General features: G+C 35.1%; 1 long non-coding RNA gene across 1 annotated transcript in view; it reads right to left on the reverse strand.

The window, feature by feature from the left end:
* Positions 1-691: 691 nt before the first annotated feature.
* The window catches only part of LOC115837931, a 116,196-nt gene continuing 95,582 nt past the window's right edge, over positions 692-21,305 (reverse strand). Inside the window, exon 5 of the long non-coding RNA XR_004032949.1 lies at positions 692-763. This is a non-coding gene — a long non-coding RNA (uncharacterized LOC115837931). The remainder of the gene's footprint in view (positions 764-21,305) is intronic.

Below are 21,305 nucleotides of genomic sequence, written 5' to 3' on the forward strand. Positions count from 1 at the left end.
GTTGTTATTTACCTTATGGTAAAGTTTAGCCATCCTTTCAAACTTCAGTGGAAAAATACCAAATATTAGTTGCAATCTCTCCCATTAATTTAATAGGTTTGAAAACAGAATCAACAAGATTTTCTTTTTTGTATAGACAGATATGCAGATTTTAGGCAAAGGTAAAAAAAAAAGTGTTTATTACTCTGTAACCATTCTCAAGCTCATAAACAGTTTCTAGACCATAAGGCTTTCGATGTGCTGTTTTAGAAGGCTCTAATCAAACCATGTTACATTATACCTTTTAAATTTTAACAAAGAGAGCACCCATATGTAAAACAAATAGACATACAAAAAAAAACCCACAAAAGGATTAGTAGACAAAACAGAAGTTTTGAAAGTATCCAATTGACAGCACTAGGGTAATAGCACTGGTAGGCTATTTTAAGTCAATTTTTCTGTACTATTGAGTAGCTAGTATTTCATGATTGGAATATCTATGATAAGCTGTGGGACCTATGGGTAGGTAGTAATACTGATTAATTCACCTGTTTTTATTCTCTGCATGTTGGTAGAAACTGCTTTCTTGTTCTCCTTTCCAGTAAACACTTAATATTAAGACTTACAGTCCTTCGTTGTAGAAATAAGGGAAAACTGGCCTTGGGCCACATTTGTAAATCTACATTCAAGTATGCCATCAATCAAATCTTACCGAAATGCCAGTGTGCAGCTGGGTATTACAGATGTTCAGTAGAGTCACTCCTTTCCTTTCCACAAAACAGATCTAGGGAACAAATTTAAAACAAAACAAAAGAAATTAATTTTATATTAGGACTCCTTCTTTTTCTATCAACCAAAACTTCTTGTTATTGACTGATACATGAGTTTGTGTTATTTACAAATTGACTGTTATTTGTACACATTTAAGGATATTCAGAATTCTTTTTCTCTACATGTTTCCATTTCATTACTTTTTCCTTTATTCTAAATATTCACGTGACTAACCATAGGATAGTTGTTACTTTGAAACTACTCTATAGTACCTTTTACATTGCATTTTACCTTGGTGAATGTTTTTTGCTTGAATGGGTTCGAATATTTGGAACACTGGTTTTAATATATTGGTTTGACATGAAGTGACACTAAAATGATATCCCTGAGGCCTTATGTTCATTCAACCAAGTTAAATAAGATTCTTGTTCTTAAAATGAAGAAAATGTAGATATCTGCATTATTCTTGGAAGCTTATTGAAAATTTGACTATTTTCAATAACGCCTGCATTCTTCAAACTTTATTCTATACTTTCCTAATAGTTAACATATGCAAGTATTTTATAACATTACATTTCAGTTCATGAAAGAATCGTAAATATTTTTATTTTAAAAATATTTTTTTAGCCAAGTATTACATTTTGTACATTAGGTGAGCTACATTATAGATTACATTTGCCAATAAGTCTTTCATAAATATTATGTAGGAAATAGCAGAATTGGCTGAGAATAGGCACATTTGTAATCTTACATGCATGAATTTTGGAAAGGAACACATGATAAAAATTTATAAAGAGTTGAATTATAGTATTAAATTACATGCAGCCACACTTGTTTTAAAAGAAATTATCAATTTCCATACTAAAAGAAGTGAAGAAAAAAAAGACTGTGGTACTCAAAGAAAATATTTAATGATGAAAAATTTCAAAAACTTATACTTATTATTCTAACCTTCTGCCATTTTTGGTCAACTCTCTATCTCTCCAGAGATATAATTCATAACATGGTCTAAGGATACATCACTTCTTATAAATAACCTAACTGTACCTAGACATTTTAGAAGCTGGCAACATGAATTGAGAAAAAAAAAAGCAAACATCATTCTTAGTCATGTTTTTAAAGTTAATACTTTTCACTAGGAATATTTTTCAAATGTAGAGAGTAGAGAATACAAATATAATAAATGCATCCCTATCTGATGAAAAGCAGTGACTATTCAGTCAATGTCTTCTACTCAGTTGGGTCTACCCAAGTTTCTCATATACGCATTTGTTTTCATATTTTGTTTTAAATGAAGCAACACTACTGGCAAGTCCTGAGTTTAATTTCCTAATTAGTACAAAAGCTGGTAGGTGAATGGCAGATTCACCAGCCAGTTTTCCCTTATTTCTACAATGAAACATTGTAGGTCTTAATAATCATGTAGTTTGGCTCTTTTCATTATAGATTTTGATTTTAGAATATTCTAATAAATGTTTTAATTTTAAAAGGTACTTTAAGTTGGGAGAACTTAAATTACATCAAAGAGTTAAAATGTAAGTTCAGACCCCCAAGAGAGTTTATAATTTTACTTGTGTTTTAATACCTGAAGGGTTTTAAATTTCATCATATCAGATGATTTTTGAATTCTTCATTGTAAGTGGCAAAAACCACAATTACCTTTGCACCAACCTAATATTAAGGCTGTATTAGAAATTCATCATAACAACAATGTAGAGAAGTCAATTGCATGGGACAACTTCAGAAACTGAAACTGTCTTCAGATGAAAGCCTTTTCTTTCATCTTAGTAACCAAATGTACTTGAAAAGGATTTAAGTTAAACTGATGACCCCTCAAATGTTGTTCTTAGGCTATCATTTGTATAAATATTCAACTTCTTATCATGAAATATTTTTACCAAGAATTCAGTTTTTAATCCAAACTTTCTTTAATCTAAACTTTTTGTATCATTGTTTATTGCGGTTGTTAAATGGCTCTGTGCACATAGAATAACATCACCTACGTAAAGCATATTTGTGTCTTTAAAAAATGAGCTCTAAGTCATTTTAAACCAAGGAAAGTCGTAAGTGAAAAATCTAAAATCAAAAATGATTAGTGAGAAAGTTGACTTCATCTTATAGAAAACAAGTGCATTTAGAAAGTTACTTATTTTCTTTCTTATACATCCTATTTTCATAATAAAATGTAAATATGTGTTTTTCAGTACAAATGTGTAAAATTATATTTAAGTGTATGTTATAATTTTCAAATAAAATAGTATAAATTTATTTCTAATAATATATAAGTGAAATTAACAGCACTCAATAGCTATAAAAGATATCTGGGTTTATTTGAACATTTGCTTCAAAAGTTGTCAAAGGGAAAATAAATACTGTTTATATGACAGAAAACAAGTATCAAAAATCCTGTCTACAACAGGCTACAATTCAATTTTCTATTATATTCTGATTATTCCCCAGCACATTTTTAAAAACTACCGATAATCTTTTTTGAATAAAAGTAAAAAGGAGATTTAGACACACAAGCTGAAATTGAGGAAAGAGATTAAAAATGTATTCATAGCAAACAAACTGGAACAAGGAAGAAGACACATATAAAATTGTACACATATTTTTCCTGGTGCTCTGCCAAGCATTTTTTCGTTTTTGACCTCTTTTAATCTTCACGGCAGTCTTACACAATAGGCATCATTATCCCTTTTTTATTGGTGAATTCAGACTTGGTCAGAGTGCTAGTAACAGAAAACACACACACACACACACACACAATTTAAAGCATAATTTAATCATAAACTCAGTTGCCTTCAAAGATATGGCTTTTTAATTTTTCTTTTAACCTCAAAATGTTCTGAAATAGCAAATTTTAGCATATCAAGTTTGATCAGCTAACAGTATTTATTAATGCCTCTAGTTTCCTACTGGGTGACTTCAGTCACTTCCTATCACAGCTCCAACCTGCTATATGTGCAATTCCTGACCTGGCTGTGCACAGATACTAATGGCCTAAAGTGGCAAAGAGATCTCTCTGGGAAAGTGCTCACTCACCTAAGATTACTGGCATACTGCACCAGTTCTAACACGCCAATCAGAAGCCAGTGATTGCTATTAAGATTTTGGCCATTTGACATCCCTCTAAGTCTCTCTGATCAAATTAACAGTGAACCAAGGGGAAAAGGTTTGATGGTCTCCCTTTTTTGCTCATGAATTATAGGTGCTCTCAACCTTCAGATTTATATTAACTACGAAGGTCCTGTTGAAGAACAAACCTTTACTATAAAATTTAAGAAACTACTAGGCCATGAAACAATACACTATTTAACTTACTTTATTTGCCCAACTCTTTATCACTCTTATGAAGTATCCATAAGGTTCCTTAAGTTTTGCTTGTGGGCCTACATCACAATCAGCTGCAGGTACAAATTAAAATGCGGATTCCTAGGGCCTCTACAGACGTAATGTATTAGAATCTCTAAGTGTGGTTCCTAGAAATCTGCGTTTTTAAACATGCTTCCTGAATTAGTTTTAAATACACTGGCATTTAAAAGTTGCAAACAAAGCATCCACACTGGTCAGTAAACCCCAGGACCTAAAATTAAGATAAAAGACATTTATGCAGAACAAAGATGATTGGTATCAATAATTATTTTGTATCTTTAATTAGCTAAGAAACCCTGGGTGAAGGGTTTTCAAGGAATACAATAGGCAGAAAGGACTCAAGGTAATCATTTTCAGGAAGATTGCATACCCAGCAAGAATTTAGTAGATAACTTAATCTCCTTTTTGTTCTGAGCTTTCATATTTTTCTTATTTGTAAAAATAGTACATATATATTCTTACATATATACAAATTTATTGAAAAATCTTACAAATATAATAAACATGAGACAATAAAACAAGTGTCTAACTGGCTTTTTTTTGCAACAGTCATTTTATACAGAGAAAAACGTTAAATGGCTATGAGTGTTTACCAAGATACTATAATTTAATCAAAACTCTTTTATTGGCTATATTAGGAAAACTTCTCAAATAGGAGCTCAAGTTTGACTCAGGTTAAAACTGGTTTGTTCTAAATAAATGTATTGATGCACACTACATTTATTTAAACTTTAATTTGTCCTCTAGAACAAAATTATAAAATTGTTCATTTAATTGCCAGCAGTTGCTTGGGGTCTTTAAGAGAGACATTTGAGGCGATTCCTTTACAAGAATGGTATCAATTTTAACCACCATTGTGTAGCAGGATAATTTGCTCCAGAGAAAAACCCATTGTGCTTTTGTTCTCCAATTTGCTATCTATAAAAATGCCTATCAACCAGTCATCTAGGTTTTAAGCCCTGCATACATTAGGTATTTCTCCTAATGCTATCCCTCCCCCGGTCCGCCACCCCACGACAGGCCTCAGTGTGTGATGTTCCGCTCCCTGTGTCCATGTGTTCTTATTGTTCAACTCCCACTTATGAGTATGAACATGCAGTATTTGATTTTCTGTTCCTGTGCTAGTTTGCTGAGAATGATGGCTTCCAGCTTCATCCATGTCCCTGCAAAGGACATGAACTTATTCTTTTTTATGGCTGCATAGTATTCCATGGTGTAGATGAAGTTACAACAGAACGATGAATCCCTTTATCTAAGGAAAAATGTGGTGGTGATAGTTCTCAATTGGTCACCCTCATTTCTCCTGACCTCAGAGAAATTTTGTTTAGTTTGTGTCTCAAAAAACACAGGCGTCTTTCTTCTCTCTCTGGTTTAATGACCTAGCAAGATAGAACTGAAGGCACAAAACACTCATTAGACAAAAGGTGTCACTCTTACTGTTTACTTTTTTTATTAATACGTTCCTAACAGTTGCATCTTAGTATGTCTGCAGTACATATAAGAATTTGAGATGAAGAAAAGTTATCCTGACTAGGAAGATAATTTTTTAAAAAATGCCTACTTCAGTAGTATGCTTCTGTTTTACATTTAGTGTAGTTAAGGAGCCCACTACATTCTCTGTGTAGTATTATTTAAAAGTATGGAATGAGAAAATAAAACTACAGTATTTAAAATCAACTAGAAAGTGTCTTATGCCTCTGGCATATTGTTATACCATCTTTACTGTCACAGGAATATCTAATAAGTTTTCTCTGTTTCCCAAGAACTGATTCTATTTAACTTTTATTTCATAAAAAAACTATTGACTGCTGTTTGTTTTGTATTTTCCCATTTTTACTGCATATTAGTAAACAATGAAGGTGTCTTCTTTTAAATGGTTTATTTAATAATTATAAATCCAATAGGATACGTTATTTCTGATATAGTCTAATTGAGTGCATTTCTTAGAGAAGCTACCATTTTACTAGACTTTTCACTGTCAGCATTCCGTGTACACATCTTACGGAGCTTCATTTACTGATGCCTAAATCTTTAACATGAGAGATAATTATAAAGATAAATACTAATTCAGAACCCTTTACAATGTAAAAATCATTTAAGTCCTTTCATTTACAATGTATTATTTAATTAATCAAGAATGGGTTGCCCATTTAATTTATGAAGAAAAAAAGTTAATGCCTTTGAAATCTTTGCTACAAACGTAGGTGGACTAAAAAACAAAATCTGTGCTACAAGTATATTTCACAGCTTTCTATTAGTTAGATGACTTTTATTCCTGTAACAGTTTCAATTTTCTTCACAGTTTAAAGAAAAATACTGGATTTGCTTCTACATAAGACTGTATCTGTTCATAAAGTCTACCTAGATTAGCTGAACCAGTAAAATTAATCAAGGATTAAAATTAATACATATATATAGGCACAATCTAAGTTGATTGATTATTACTGACATATAAATCTGCATTTGTTCTTGTGACTCGAGTCTTGAGAAAATTTGAGAGCTCTTGGGAGGTTGAAGAAAACTAGTTAAGATTGGTGAAGCTGTGGAGAACAAGAAAAAAACAAAAACAAGAGTTCAAATAGCCAAACACTTTATTGGCAACCATTTGTTTGATCTACAGTGGTGAGTGATTTGAAGTGAAGCCTGGTGATGAAGTGTTTGGGACCAAACATCTCGTCCACCAGATGTCTGTATGACAAACCAAATTGATGGAAGCAGAAAGGGTCTGAGAATTCAAAATGGTACCACGACTCCCAGCAAATTGGACTGAAGTCCTCGGCTTGGCCTGGAACTAATGAGAAATGAGACCTGACTGAAAAGACTATTTGAGCACAGTGGCTACAAATATTGAGTGGTAAAATAAGGTCTGAAGGCCAGTTTCCTCATTGTGTGCCTGAAAGACTATAGTTACATGGAAACATTAGGAAAAAAGAAACATCATATTTGAAAATAGCAAAATTTTAACAGACCTGAATAAGAAGTGAAGAAGAAACTTCCAAGGGAGCCTCCAGTGGCTCAAGATCAGCTCTTCATAAAGCACCAGAGTAGTGGGGAGTGAAAACTGTGCTTTTCCAAGATTTTGCAGCATTTAAAGGGTAATGCTTTCCTGGAACAGACGTTCACTTTCTTAAAATTCAAAGCTCGTATAGGGTTTTTTTGCTTTGCCGTCTCTTTCAAATCATACAGAATCACCCAATCCTAGTTATATTATAATGTGTTGGCCAGAAAATTGCTATTCTCCACTAATTTTGTTCAAGTGTCCAGTTGTTCATCTAGCACTTGTTAAATATTTGATAAGTTCTTTCCAGGAAAGTGGTATTTTTTTTTTCTGTCTGTATCTGTATCTCCCTCTGTCATTGCACGTAGCTCTAAATATACATGGCCAAACATGTGTATGTTTGCATATATGAACCCCACTACCCAAAGACCACCAGAAACATACTTATTATAGTCAAACACATTTATGTATATTAATTTGCTACAGTAAGGAAAATCATGCACCATGGAAATTGTGGAGAGGGAATTAAGTAAGAGGGACTTATGATAGGATTATTATAAATTCAATCTTATTCTGGATAATTTGAGGGAAAGTTTAAGGAACTATTGGTTTGTTTGGAATTAGGTACTGTCAGGTAGCAGAACCAATTTGTAATTGAGTATCCTATTAATTTGTCTAGGAGGTGGGAGATGCTAAGTTGGGCTGGAATTGTCACTGGAGAAGAAGCAGTAGTTATTAATATTTGCCAGGAGAGGATATTTGTCATTGTGATGTTTGCATTTGTGGTGTGTTGTCTTGTTCCAGTTTGGTGACAGAGTGATCTCATCTGATGCTAACATTCTCTGAAATTGTTAATGCCCAGCAGGGCACACCACAGCACAGTCGTGAGCTGCCAAGCTGGCTACAAGCTATCAGCAGCTATACAATTTTTTCTCAGCAGCTATATTTTTTTTACCAGAAGCACTAGCTAATTAAACTTTAAATTCATAGTAGCTTAATTAAAACCTACTTAATGTAGAATGGATAAATCTGAGATGAGTCTTATAAGCAAGTAAGAAGAGACTTTATAATCATCTAACAGATTGGTACCTCTATGCTTAGTCAAATGGATAGATATGAACATACAGTAAGGGATGCTGCAATGTTTTGCCACACATTTTGTGAAACATTGAAGTATAAATTTTTAAAGACATAATTTTAAAAGAAAAGAAAAGCAAATTAAAAACACACTATTAGGCTTTGAGGAATTTAGGATCTATTAAAAATTGTAAGTAGCCACTAATTTAAGGTGCAAGATTTTTGAGTAGATCAAGATAATGTGTGAAGAGTGCTTTAACCATTTGATGTGCAAATAGAAGGCATTTTTTTCTTTATTAATATTAAATGCGGTCTATTCTTCTTTAGACTGGGGTTGGGGGAAGACTAATATTATGTAAAGTTGAACTTAATTTAAAGTTTAGAATTCAGTTCTATTTCGATGATTTGGATGAAACTTTAAAAATTTTGTAATTTAAAAGGAAGTCAGTCTGGTAAATTAAAACTATCAGCAACAGGAAAATGTAGATTCCCCACCAAAACTTATACATTTATCTTCTGGGTGAGTTTTACCCATTTCTCCTTGCAGAGTTTCATGAAAGCTTTATGTTATAACCATGAAATGGACTTATTAAACCCTAGGATTAGAGTGTATCACATGTCATGCAGACAGCTGCCAAGAAGTACCCAGAGAAAAAAATAATTTGTAGGGCACCTTGTGGTAGTATAACTTCAAATATTTCCTCATACTGCCTCCAAAGGTAAAAGTGAAGAGAAATTACTGGAAATTATTGGCAAGAAAAAGCAACATGTTATACTTACAGGATATGCTTGAAAGTTCTGTCTAAAAATGACAACCATAAAAGTTAGTTTTACAATTTCTTGGGTAATGTCTTAGAACCTCTATTGCAATATGAGTTTTATATGTATGGTAGTTATTTACATTTTACCTAAACTATGAGATAGATATGTTGCTGAAACTGGTTTTGAGCAACAATATCTGGCAGAAAAAAGGAAATCTTGTAAGATTTTTTTTTTTTTTTGGTCATGGTTGCTTCCTTGCCATCCTAATTTTGATGACTTTTTGTAAAATTAATTATCCTTATATACTCACATATATGTACATGTTGTCAATATGGCATGATACTACGATGCCATCTATTTTAATCTTCTGGCTATGCCAGTAAAATATATATTATGGTCTTATAAGTTCAATGCCCCTGTGAACCTATAACCTAATTTGATCTGCTTCCACTGAAGGTTCGTTCAGTCTCTTTTCAAACTCTTAGATTAATGACATTTCTAAACAGAGCGATTTTAAGGAACCCTAGGTAAAATTCAGCAACTTTGCTTCAAACAGAATTTGCAGTGCACCTATCTGATATTCATTTAATCAGAACTTCAACCATCAATTTATGTCTTTTGCTGTGCGATTTCAGCTAGCTGACGGTACCTGGTTCTTCTCCACCATCAAAATTATCTTGAAGACATCAAGATTGGAAAGAAAAAAAATATATCTTTATTTGCAAATGACATGACCTTATGAAAAATTCTAAGGATCCACTAAAATACTATTAGAACTAATATAGATTTAGCAAAGTTGTGGGGTACAAGATCAATATAGAAAAATTAATTATATTTCTATATACAAGTGATCCAAAGTGAAATTAAGAAAACAATTCCATTTAAAAGAGCATCAACAAGAATAAAATGCTTCTGAATATACTAAATGGCTATCCCTGACCCCACCTGGTGGTCTTTCTCTACCCACCCTGGTAGCCAAAGAAAAAGGTCATAATCTCTTGGGAGCTCTATGGCCCTGCCCACCACCTGAGAAACCTGAATACATAGCCAGGTGTCCCTAGGGCAAGTTTGCAACCTCCTTATAAGACTGCAGCTGAGGCACTCTTGAAACCTCCACTTCCTGGCTGGAGGCCAACCAACACAAAACCAGTGCACTAAACAAAAACACAACCAAGGACCCTCACAGAGTCCAATTCACTCCCCTACTACCTCCACCGGAGCAAATGCTGGTATCCATGGCTGCAAGAACTGAAGACAGATAACATCACAGGACTCTGTGCAGATACTCCCCAGCACCAGCCTGGAGCCCAGTAGCTAGATCCAGAAGAGCAAAAACAATTACTAGTGTTTGGCTCTCAGGAAGCCCCATTCCTAGCGGAAGGGGAACACCACATCAAGTGAGCACCCCATGGGACAAAAGAATCTGATTGTGGTGGATAAGCTTTTTGAAATGCTGCTGGATTCAGTTTGCCAGTATTTTATTGAGGTTTTTTGCATCGATGTTCGTCAGGGATACTGGCCTGAAGTTTTCTTTTTTTGTTGTGTCTCTGCTAGGTTTTGGTATCAGGATGATGCTGGTCTCATAAGATGAGTTAGGGAGGAAACGGTTCTTTTCAATTGTTTGGAATAGTTTCGAAAGGAATGCTATCAGCTCCTTTTTGTGTCTCTGGTAGAATTCAACTGTGAATCTGTCTGGTTCTGGGATTTTTTTCATAGATAGTCTATTAATTGCTGCCTCAATTTCAGAACTTGTTATTCGTCTACTCAGGGATTTGGCTTCTTCCTGGTTTAGTCTTGGGATAGTATATAAGTCCAGGAATTAATACATTTCTTCTAGATTTTCTAGTTTATTTGTATAGAGGTGTTTATAGTATTCTCTCATGGTAGTTTGTATTTCTGTGTAGTCACTGGTGATATCCCCTTTATCCCTTTTTATTGTGTCAATTTGATGCTTCTCTCTTTTGTTCTTTATTATTCTAGCTAGCGGTCTATCTATTCTGTTGATTTTTTCAAGAAAAAAAAACAGCTCCTGGATTCATTGATTTTCTTGAAGGGTTTTCCGTGTCTCTATCTCCTTCAGTTCTGCTCTGATCTTAGTTATTTCTTGTCTTTTGCTAACTTTTGGATTTGTTTGCTCTTGCTTCTCTAGCTCTTTTAATTTTGATGTTAGGGCATTGATTTGATATCTTTCTAGCTTTCTGATGTGAGCATTTAGTGCTATAAATTTCCCTCTAAACACTGTTTTAACTGTGTCCCAGAGATTCTGGTATGTTGTGTCTTTGTTCTCATTGATTTCAAAGCTTTATTTCTGCCTTAATTTCATTATTTACCCAGGAGTCACTCAGGAGCAGGTTGTTCAATTTCCATGTAGTTGTGTGGTTTTGAGTGAGTTTCTTAAACCCCAGTTATAATTTGATTGCACTGCGGTCTGAGAGACTGTTATGATTTCAGTTCTTTTGCATTTGCTGAGTAGTGTTTTACTTCCAATTATGTGGTAGATTTTAGAATAAGTGCCATGTGGAACTGAGAAGAATGTATATTTTGTTGATTTGGGGTGGAGAGTTCTGTCGATATCTGTTAAGTCCACTTGATCCAGAGATGAGCTTAAGTCCTGAATAGCCTTGTTAATTTTCTCTCTCATTGGTCTGTCTAATATTGACAGTGTGGTGTTAAAGTCTCCCACTATTATTGGGTGGGAGTCTAAGTCTCTTTGTAGGTCTCCAAGAAGTTGTTTTATAAATCTGCCTGCTGCTGTATTTGGTACATATATATTTAGAATAGTTAGCTCTTCTGGTTGAATTGATCTCTTTACCTTTATGTAATGCCTTTCTTTGTCTTTTTTCATCTTTGCTGGTTTAAAGTCTGTTTTTTCAGAGGCTAGGATTGCAACCTCTGCATTTTTTTCTTTTGCTTTTCAGTTGCTTGGTAAATTTTCCTCCATGTTTTTATTTTGGGCTTATATGTGTCTTTGCACATGAGATGGGTCTCCTAATACAGCACACCGATGGGTCTTGACCCTTTATCACATTTGCCAGTCTGTGTCTTTTAATGGGGGCATATAGCCCATTTACAATTAAGGTTCATATTGTTATGTATGAATCTGATCCTGTCATCATAATGCAATCTGGTTATTTTGCACACTAGTTGATGCAGTTTCTTCGTGGTGTCATTGTTCTTTATATTTTGGTGTGTTTTTGCAGGGCCTGGAACTGGTTTTTCCTTTTCATATTTAGTGCTTCCTTCAACAGCTCTTTCAAGGCAGGCCTGGTGGTGATGAAATCCCTCACTATTTGCTTGCCTGGAAAGGATTTTATTTCTCCTTCACTTACGAAGCTTAGTTTGGCTGGATATGAAATTCTGTGTTGAAAATTCTTTTTTTTGAGAATGTTGAATATTGACCTCCACTCTTTCCTGGCTTGTAGGGTTTCTGAGAGGTCCACTGTTAGTCTGATAGGCTTCTCTGTGTAGGTAACCTGGCCTTTCTTTCTGGCTGCCTTAACATTTTTTCTTACATTTCGACCTTTGAGAATCTGATGATTACGTGTCTTGGGGTTAATCCTCTTGTGGAATATCTTAGTGGTGTTCTTTGTAGTTCCTGAATTTGAATGTTGGCCTGTCTTGCTAGGTTGGGTAAGTACTCCTGCATAATATCCTGAAGTGTGTTTTCCAACTTGGTTCCATTCTCCCCATCTGGTTCAAAATACACAAATCAATAAGCATAATCCATCACATAAACATAACCAATGACAATAACCACACGATCATCTCAATAGATGCAGAAAAGGCATTTGATAAAATTCAACATCCCTTCATGTTAAGAATTCTCAGTAAACTAGGTATTGATGGAACATATCTCAATAAGAGCTATTTATTACGAACCCACAGCCAATATCATACTGAAGGGACAAAAGCTGGAAACATTCCCTTTGAAAACTGGTGCAAGACAAGGATGCCCTCTCCCACCACTCCTATTCAACATAGCATTGGAAGCTCTGGCCAGGGCAATTAGGCCAAGAAAAAAAAAAAGGGTATTCCAATAGGAAGACAGGAAGTCAGATTGTCTCTGTTGGCAGACGACATGCTTCTGTATTTAGAAAACTCCATTATCTCAGCCCCAAAACTCCTTAACCCCCAAAACTTCAGCAAAGTCTCAGGATACAAAGTCAATCTGCAAAAATGACAAGCATTTCTATACACCAACAATAGACAAGGAGAGGGCCAAATCATGAGTGAACTCCTATTGACAATTGCTACAGAAAGAATAAAATACCTAGGAATACAGCTAACAAGGGGTGTGAAGGGCCTCTTCAAGAAAAACTAAAAACCACTGCTCAAGGAAGTAAGAGAGGACACAAACAAATGGAAAAACACTCCTTCCTCATGGATAGGAAGAATCAACATCATGAAAATGGCCATAATCCCCAAAGCAATCTATAGATTGAATTCTATTTCCATCAAACTACCATTGACATTCTTCACAGAATTAGAAAACTACTTTAAATTTCATATGAAACAAAACATGAGCCCATATAGCCAAGACTATCCTAAGCAAAAGAACAAGGCTGGAGGCATCACACGACTTGACTTCAAACTGTACTACAAGGCTACAGTAACCAAAATAGCATAGTACTGGTAGCAAAACTGACATACAGACCAATGGAATGGAACAGAGACCTTAGAAATAACACCACACATCTACAACCATCTGATCTTTGACAAACCAGACAAAAGCAAGCAATGAGGAAAGAATTTCCTATTTAATAAATGGTGCTGGGAAAACTGGCCAGCCATATGAAGAAAACTGAAACTGGACTCCTTACACCTTATACAAAATCAACTAAAATTATACCTTATACAAAAATTACACCTTATACAAAAATTAACTAAAGATGAATTAAAGTCTTAAATGTGAAACCCAAAACCATAAAAACCCTTGAAGAAAACCTAGGCAATATCATTTAGGACATAGACACGGGCAAAGACTTTATGACAAAAATGCCAAAAGCAATTACAACAAGAGCCAAAATTGACAAATGGGATCTAACAGAAACTATCATCAGAGTGAACAGGCAACCTACAGAATGGGAGAAAATTTTTGCAGTCTAACCACCCGACAAAGGTCTAATATTCAGAATTTACAAGGAGCTTAATCAAATGTACAAGAAAAAAGCAAACAATTCCAATCAAAATGTGGGCAAAGGACAAGAACAGACACTTCTTAAAAGAAGACATTTATGCAGCCAACAAACATGAAAAAAGCCTAACATCCCTAATCATTAGAGAAATGCAAATCAAAACCACAATGAGATACCATCTCATGCCAGTCAGAATGGTGATTATTAAAAAGTCAAGAAACAATAGTTGCTAGCAAGGCTGTGGAGAAATAGAAACACTTTTACATTGTTGGTGGGAATGTAAATTAGCTCAACCATTGTGGAAGATAGTGTGGCAATTCTTCAAGGATCTAGAATGAGAAACACCATTTGACCCAGAAATCCCATTACCAAATACCATTTGACTGAGAAATCCCAAAGGAATGTAAATCATTTTACTATAAAAATGCATGCACATGTATGTTTATTGCAGCACTATTTACAATAGTAAAGACATGGAACCAACCCAAATGGCCATCAGTGATAGACTAGATAAAGAAAATGTGGTACATATACACCATGGAAACTATGCAGCCATGAAAAGGAATGAGATCATGTCCTTTGCAGGGACATGCATGAAGCTGGAAATCATCATCCTCAGCAAACTAACACAGGAACAGAAAAAAAAAACACATATTCTCACTCAAAAGTGGGAGTTGAACAATGAGAACACATGGACACAAGGAGGGGAACAATACGCACCAGAGCCAGTCGAGGGGTGGGGGAAAAGGGGAGGGAGAGCATTAGGACAAAAAGCTAATACATGTGAGGCTTAAAACCTAGATGATAGGTTGATAGGTGCACCAAACCACCATGGCACACATATATCTATTTAACAAACCTACATGTTCCGCACTTGTATCCCAGAACTTAAAGTAAACAACAACAACAAACCAAGAATCTGATCAACAGCCCTTGAATTCCAGATCTTCCCTCTGACATAGTCTACTCAACTGAGAAGGAACCAGAAAAACAATTCTGGTAATATGACAAAACAAGGCTCTTTAACACCCCCAAAAGATCATACCAGCTCAACCACAATGGATGCAAACTAAGATGAAATCTCTGAATTGCCAGAAAACAGAATTCAGAATGTTGATTATTGAGCTAATCAAGGAGGCACTAGAGAAACGTGAAGTCAAAAACATAATACAGGATATGGAAAGAAAATTCTTCAGTGAAATAGGTAGCATAAACACAAAAGGATCACAACTCCTGGAAATCAAGGACACACTTAAGAGAAATGCAAAATGCACTGGAAAGTTCCAGCAATAGAATTGAACAAGCAGAAAAACAAAAATCAGAGCTTAAAAACAAGGCTTTTGAATTAACTCAATCCATCAAAGAAAGAAAAAAGAATTTTTAAAAATGAATAAAGCCTCCAAGAAATTTAGGACTATGTTAAACATCCAAACCTAAGAATAATTGGTGTTCCCATGGAAGAAGAAAAATCTGGAATACGTATTTGAGAGAATAATCGAGGAAAACTTCCCCAACCTTGCCAGAAACCTAGACATCCAAATACAGGAAGCTCAAAGAACATCTGGGAAATTCATCACAAAAAGGTCATCGCCTAGGCATGTAGTCATCAGGTTATCAAAGTTAAGACAAAGGAAAGAATCTTAAGTGCTCTGAGGCAAAAGCATCAGGTAACCTATAAAGAAAAGCCTATCAGATTTATAGCAGATTTGTCAGCAGAAACCCTACAAGCTAGAAGGGATTGGGGTTCTACTTTTAGCCTCCTTAAACAAAGCAATTATCAGCCAAGAATTCTGTAACCAGTGAAACTAAGTTTTATAAATGAAGGAAAGATACAATCTTTTTCCAGACAAACAAATGCTGAGAGAATTTGCCACTACTAAGCCAGCAGTACAAAAACTTCTAAAAGTAGCTCTAAATCTTGAAACAAAGTATCAGAATACACAAAACAGAAAAAGCATAAATCTCACAGGACTTACATAACAACAACACAATAAAAAATAGGTATTCAGGCAACAAATAGCATGACGAATAAAATAGTACCTCACATCTTAATACTAACATAGAATGTAAATGGCCTAAAAGCTCCACTTAAAAGATACGGAATGACAGAATGGATCAGAATACACCAACCAAGTTTCTGTTGTCTTCAGGAGACTCACCTAACAATAAGGACTCACATAAACTTAAGGTGAAGGGGTGGAAAAAGATATTTCATGCAAATGGACACCAAAAACAAGCAGGAGTAGCTGTTGTAGTATCAGACAAAACAAACTTTAAAGCAACAGCAGTTAAAAAGGACAAAAAGGAACATTATATAATCATAGAAGGACTAGTCCAACAGGAATATATCACAATTCTAAATATATATGCTCCTAACATCGGAGTTCCCAAATTAATAAAACAATTACTACTAGACCTAAGAAATGATATAGATGACAACACAATAATAGTGGGGGACTTTAGTACTCCACCGACAGCACTAGACAGGTCATCAAGACAGAAAGTCAACTAATAAATAATTGACTTACACTGTACACTACAACAAATGGACTTAGCAGATATTTGCAGAACATTCTGCTCAACAACTTCAGAATATACCTTCTGTTCATCAGCACATGGACCATTTTCCAAGCTAAGCCATATGATAAGTCTCAGTAAATTTAAGAAAATTGAAATTATATCAACTACTCTCTCGGACCACAGTGGAACAAAATTGGAAATTAATTCAAAAAGGAACCCACAAAACCATGTAAATACATGGAAATTAAATAACCTGCTCCTGAATAATCAATGGGTCAACAATGAAATCAAGATGAAATTGAAAAATTATTTGCACTTAATGATAACAGTGAAGCAACCTATCAAGACCTCTAGGATACAGTAAAAACAGTGCTAAGAGGAAAGTTTACAGCATTAAATGCCTACATCAAAAAGTCTAAAAGAACACAAATAGACAATCTAAGGTCACACCTTACGGAACTGGAGAAACAAGAACAATCTAAACCCAACCCAGCAGAAGAAAAGAAATAAAAAGATCAGAGCAGAACTAAATGAAATTGTAACAAAAAATGAAAGATAAACGAAACAAAAAGCTGGTTCTTTGAAAAGATACATAAAAATGATAGACCATTAATGAGATTAACCAAGAAAAGAAGAGAGAATATCCAAATAAGCTCACTTAGAAAAGAAATGGAAGATATTAAAACTGATACCACAGAAATACAGAAAATTTTCCAAGGCTACTATGACCACCTTTATGCACATAAACTGGAAAACCTAGATGAGATGGATAAATTCCTGGAAATATACAACCCTCCTAGATTAAGCCAGGAAGATGTTGAATCTCTGAACAGACCATTAAAAAGCAGCAAGATTAAAATGATAATAAAAAAAATTACCAACAACAACAAAAAGTAGCCCAGGACGAGACAGATGCACAGCTAAATTCTATCAGACATTCAAAGAAGAATTGGTACCAATCCTATTGATACTATTCCAAAAGATAGGGAAAGAGGGAATTCTCCCTAAAAATCATTCTGTGAAGCTAGTATCACCCTAATACTAAAGTCAGGAAAGAACATAACAAAAAAAGAAAACTACAGACCCAATATGCCTGATACACATAGATGCAAAAATTCTCAACAAAATACAGAAAAATTTCTGTATTTCTGTGGTATCAGTTGTAATATCTTCCATTTCATTTCTAAGTGAACTTATTTGGATATTCTCTCTTCTTTTCTTGGTTAATCTCATTAACTGAATCCACCGCATATCCAAAAGATAATCCACCATGATCAAGTGGGTTTTATACCAAGCATGCAGGGATGGTTTAACATATATAAGTCAATAAATGTGCTACACCACATAAACAGAATTAAAAACAAAAATCACATGATAATTTCAATGGATGCAGAAAAGGCATTTGTCAAAATTCCACATCGCTTTATGATTAAAACCCTTAGCAAAATCGGCATAGAAGGAACACACCTTAAGGTAATAAAGGCCATTGATGACAAACGCACAGCCAACTTTATACTGAATGGGGAAAAGCTGAAAACATTCCTCCTGAGTACTGGAACAAGACAAGGATGCCCACTTTCACCACTTCTATTCAACATAATCCTGGAAGTTCTAGCCAGAGCAATTAGACAAGAGAAGGAAATAAAGGGCATCAATATCAGTAAAGAGGAAGTCAACCTGTTGCTGTTTGCTGATGATATGTTTGTATACCTAGAAAACCCTAAAGACTCATCTAAAAATCTCCTAGAACAGGTAAATTAATTTAGGAAAGTCTCAGAATACAAAATTAATGTACACAAATCAGCAGCTGTGCTATACACCAAAAGCGACCAAGCTGAGAATCAAATCAAGAACTCAACCCCTTTCACAATAGTTCCAGAAAAAATAAAATACTTAGGCATATACCTAACCAAGGACGTGAAAGACCTCTACAAGGAAAACCACAAGACACTGCTGAAGGAAGTCACAGACAATGCAAACAAATGGAAACACATCCCATGCTCACTGATGGGTAGAATCAATATTGTGAAAATGAGCATTCTGCCAAAAACAATCTACAAATTCAATGCAATTCCCATCAAAATACCACGATTATTCTTCACAGAACTAGTAAAAAGAATCCTAAAATTCATATGGAACCAAGAAAGAGCCCATATAGCCAAAGCAAGACTAAGCAAATAAAAACACATCTGGAGGCATGGCATTTCCCACCTTCAAACTATACTATAAGGCCATAGTCACCAAAACAGTATGGTACTGGTGTAAAACCAGGCACATTCACCAATGGAACAGAATAGAGAACCCAGAAATAAGGCCAAATGCTTAAAGCCAACTAATTTTTGACAAAGCAAACAAAAATGTAAAGTGGGGAAAGTATACCCTATTCAACAAATGTTTCTGGGTTAATTGCCAAGCTACATATAGAACAACAAAACTTGGTCCTCATCTCTCACCCTATACAAAAATCAACTCAAGATAAATAAAAGACTTAAATCTAAGACCTGAAACCATAAAGGTTCTAGAAAATAACATTGGAAAAACCCTTCCAGACACTGGCTTAGACAAAGACTTCATGACCAAGAACACAAAAGCAAATGCAACAAAAACAAAGATAAATTGATGGGACTTAATTAAACCTAAAATCTTCTGCACAGCCAAAGAAATAATCAGCAGAGTTAACAGACAACCCACAGAGTGGGATAAAATCTTCACAATCTATACATCCAACAAAAGACTAATATCCATAATCTGCAAAGAACTGAAATCAGCAAGAAAAAAACAACCTCATCAAAAAAGTGGGCTAAGGAAAGGAATAAACAATTCTCAAAAGAAGATATACAAAGGGTCAACAAGTGTATGGAAAAATGCTTACCATCACTAATGACTAGGGAAATGCAAATCAAAATAACATTGTGATACTACCTCACTCTTGCAAGACCGGACATGATCAAAAAATAAAAAAATAATAGATGCTGGTGGGGATGCAGTGAAAAGGGAACACTTTTACACTGTTGGTGGGAATGTAAACTCGTACAACCACTATGGAAAACAGTGTGGAAAACTAAAAGTAGATCTACTGTTTGATCCAGAAATCCCTCTACTGGGTATCTACCCAGGGGAAAAGAAGTTATTTTACAAAATAGATACTTGCACATGTATGTTTATAGTAGCACAATTTGCAATTGCAAGAATATGGAACCAGCCCAAATGCCCATCAATCAATGATTGGATAAAGAAAATGTTATATATCTGTATACACACCATGGAATACTACTCAGCCATAAACAGGAATGATATAATGGCATTCACAGCAACCCAGATGGAATTGGAGACTATTATTCTAAGTGAAGTAACTCAGGAATGGAAAACCAAACATCGTATGTCCTCACTCATATGTGGGAGCTAAGCTGTGATGACACAAAAGCGTAAGAGTGATACATTGGATTTTGGGAACTAGGGGAAAAGTGTGGCAGGTGGCAAGGGATTAAAAAAACTACACATTGGGTACAGTGTATACTGCTTAGGTGACGGGCACACCAAAATCACAGAAATCACCACTAAAAAATTTATTTGTGTAACCTAACTCCACCTGTTCCCCCAAAACCTGTTGAAATAAAAAAATTTAAATAAATAAATTATATAATAATTTAAGAAAAAGAAGAAAAAAATACTCTGAAAACTACAAGACATTACTCAAATAATTAAAGTAATGACCTTAAGAAAAAGACATTCCACGTTCATGCATTGAAAGACTGATTGTCATTAAGATAGTAGTATTCCTCCAAATTGTAATCCCTATCAAAATTCCAGCTTGCCTTTTTGCAGAACTTGACAAGTTAGTATTAAAATTGATATGTGTAGGGAAAAGAAAGAGGGATCAGACTGTTACTGTGTCTATGTAGAAAAGGAAGACATAAGAAACTCCATTTTGATCTGTACTCTGAACAACTGTTTTGCCTTGAGATGCTGTTAATCTGTAACTTTAGCCCCAACCTTGAGCTCACAGAAACATGTGTTGTATGGAATCAAGGTTTAAGGGATCTAGGGCTGTGGAGGATGTGCCTTGCTAACAATATGTTTACAGGCAGTATGCTGGGTAAAAATCATTGCCATTCTCTATTCTCGAGTAACCAGGGGCACAATGCACTGAAGAAAGCCGCAAGGATCTCTGCCCAGGAAAGCCAGGTATTGTCCATGGTTTCTCCCCACTAAGATAGCCTGAGATGTGGCCTCGTGGGACAGGAAAGACCTGACCATCCCCCAGCCCGACACCCGGTCTGTGCTGAGGAGGATTAGTAAAAGAGGAAGGCCTCTTACAGTTGAGATAAGAGGAAGGCTTCTGTCTCCTGCCTGCCCCGGGAATGAAATGTCTTGGTATAAAACCCGATTGTACATTTGTTCTATTCTGAGATAGGAGAAAAACCGCCCTGTGGCGGAAGGCAAGACATGCTGATGGCAATGCTGCTCTGTTACTCTTTACTCCACTGAGATGTTTGGGTGGAGAAAAGCGTGAATCTGGCCTACGTGCACATCCAGGCATAGTACCTTCCCTTGAACTTATTTGTGACGCAGATTCCTTTGCTCACGTTTTCTTGCTGACCTTCTCCCCACTGTCACCCTGTTCTCCCATTACATTCCCCTTGCTGAGATAGTGAAAATAGTAATCAATAAATACTGAGAGAACTCAG

This window comes from Nomascus leucogenys, chromosome 13 (assembly GCF_006542625.1).
Source record: "Nomascus leucogenys isolate Asia chromosome 13, Asia_NLE_v1, whole genome shotgun sequence".
NCBI lineage: Eukaryota > Metazoa > Chordata > Mammalia > Primates > Hylobatidae > Nomascus > Nomascus leucogenys.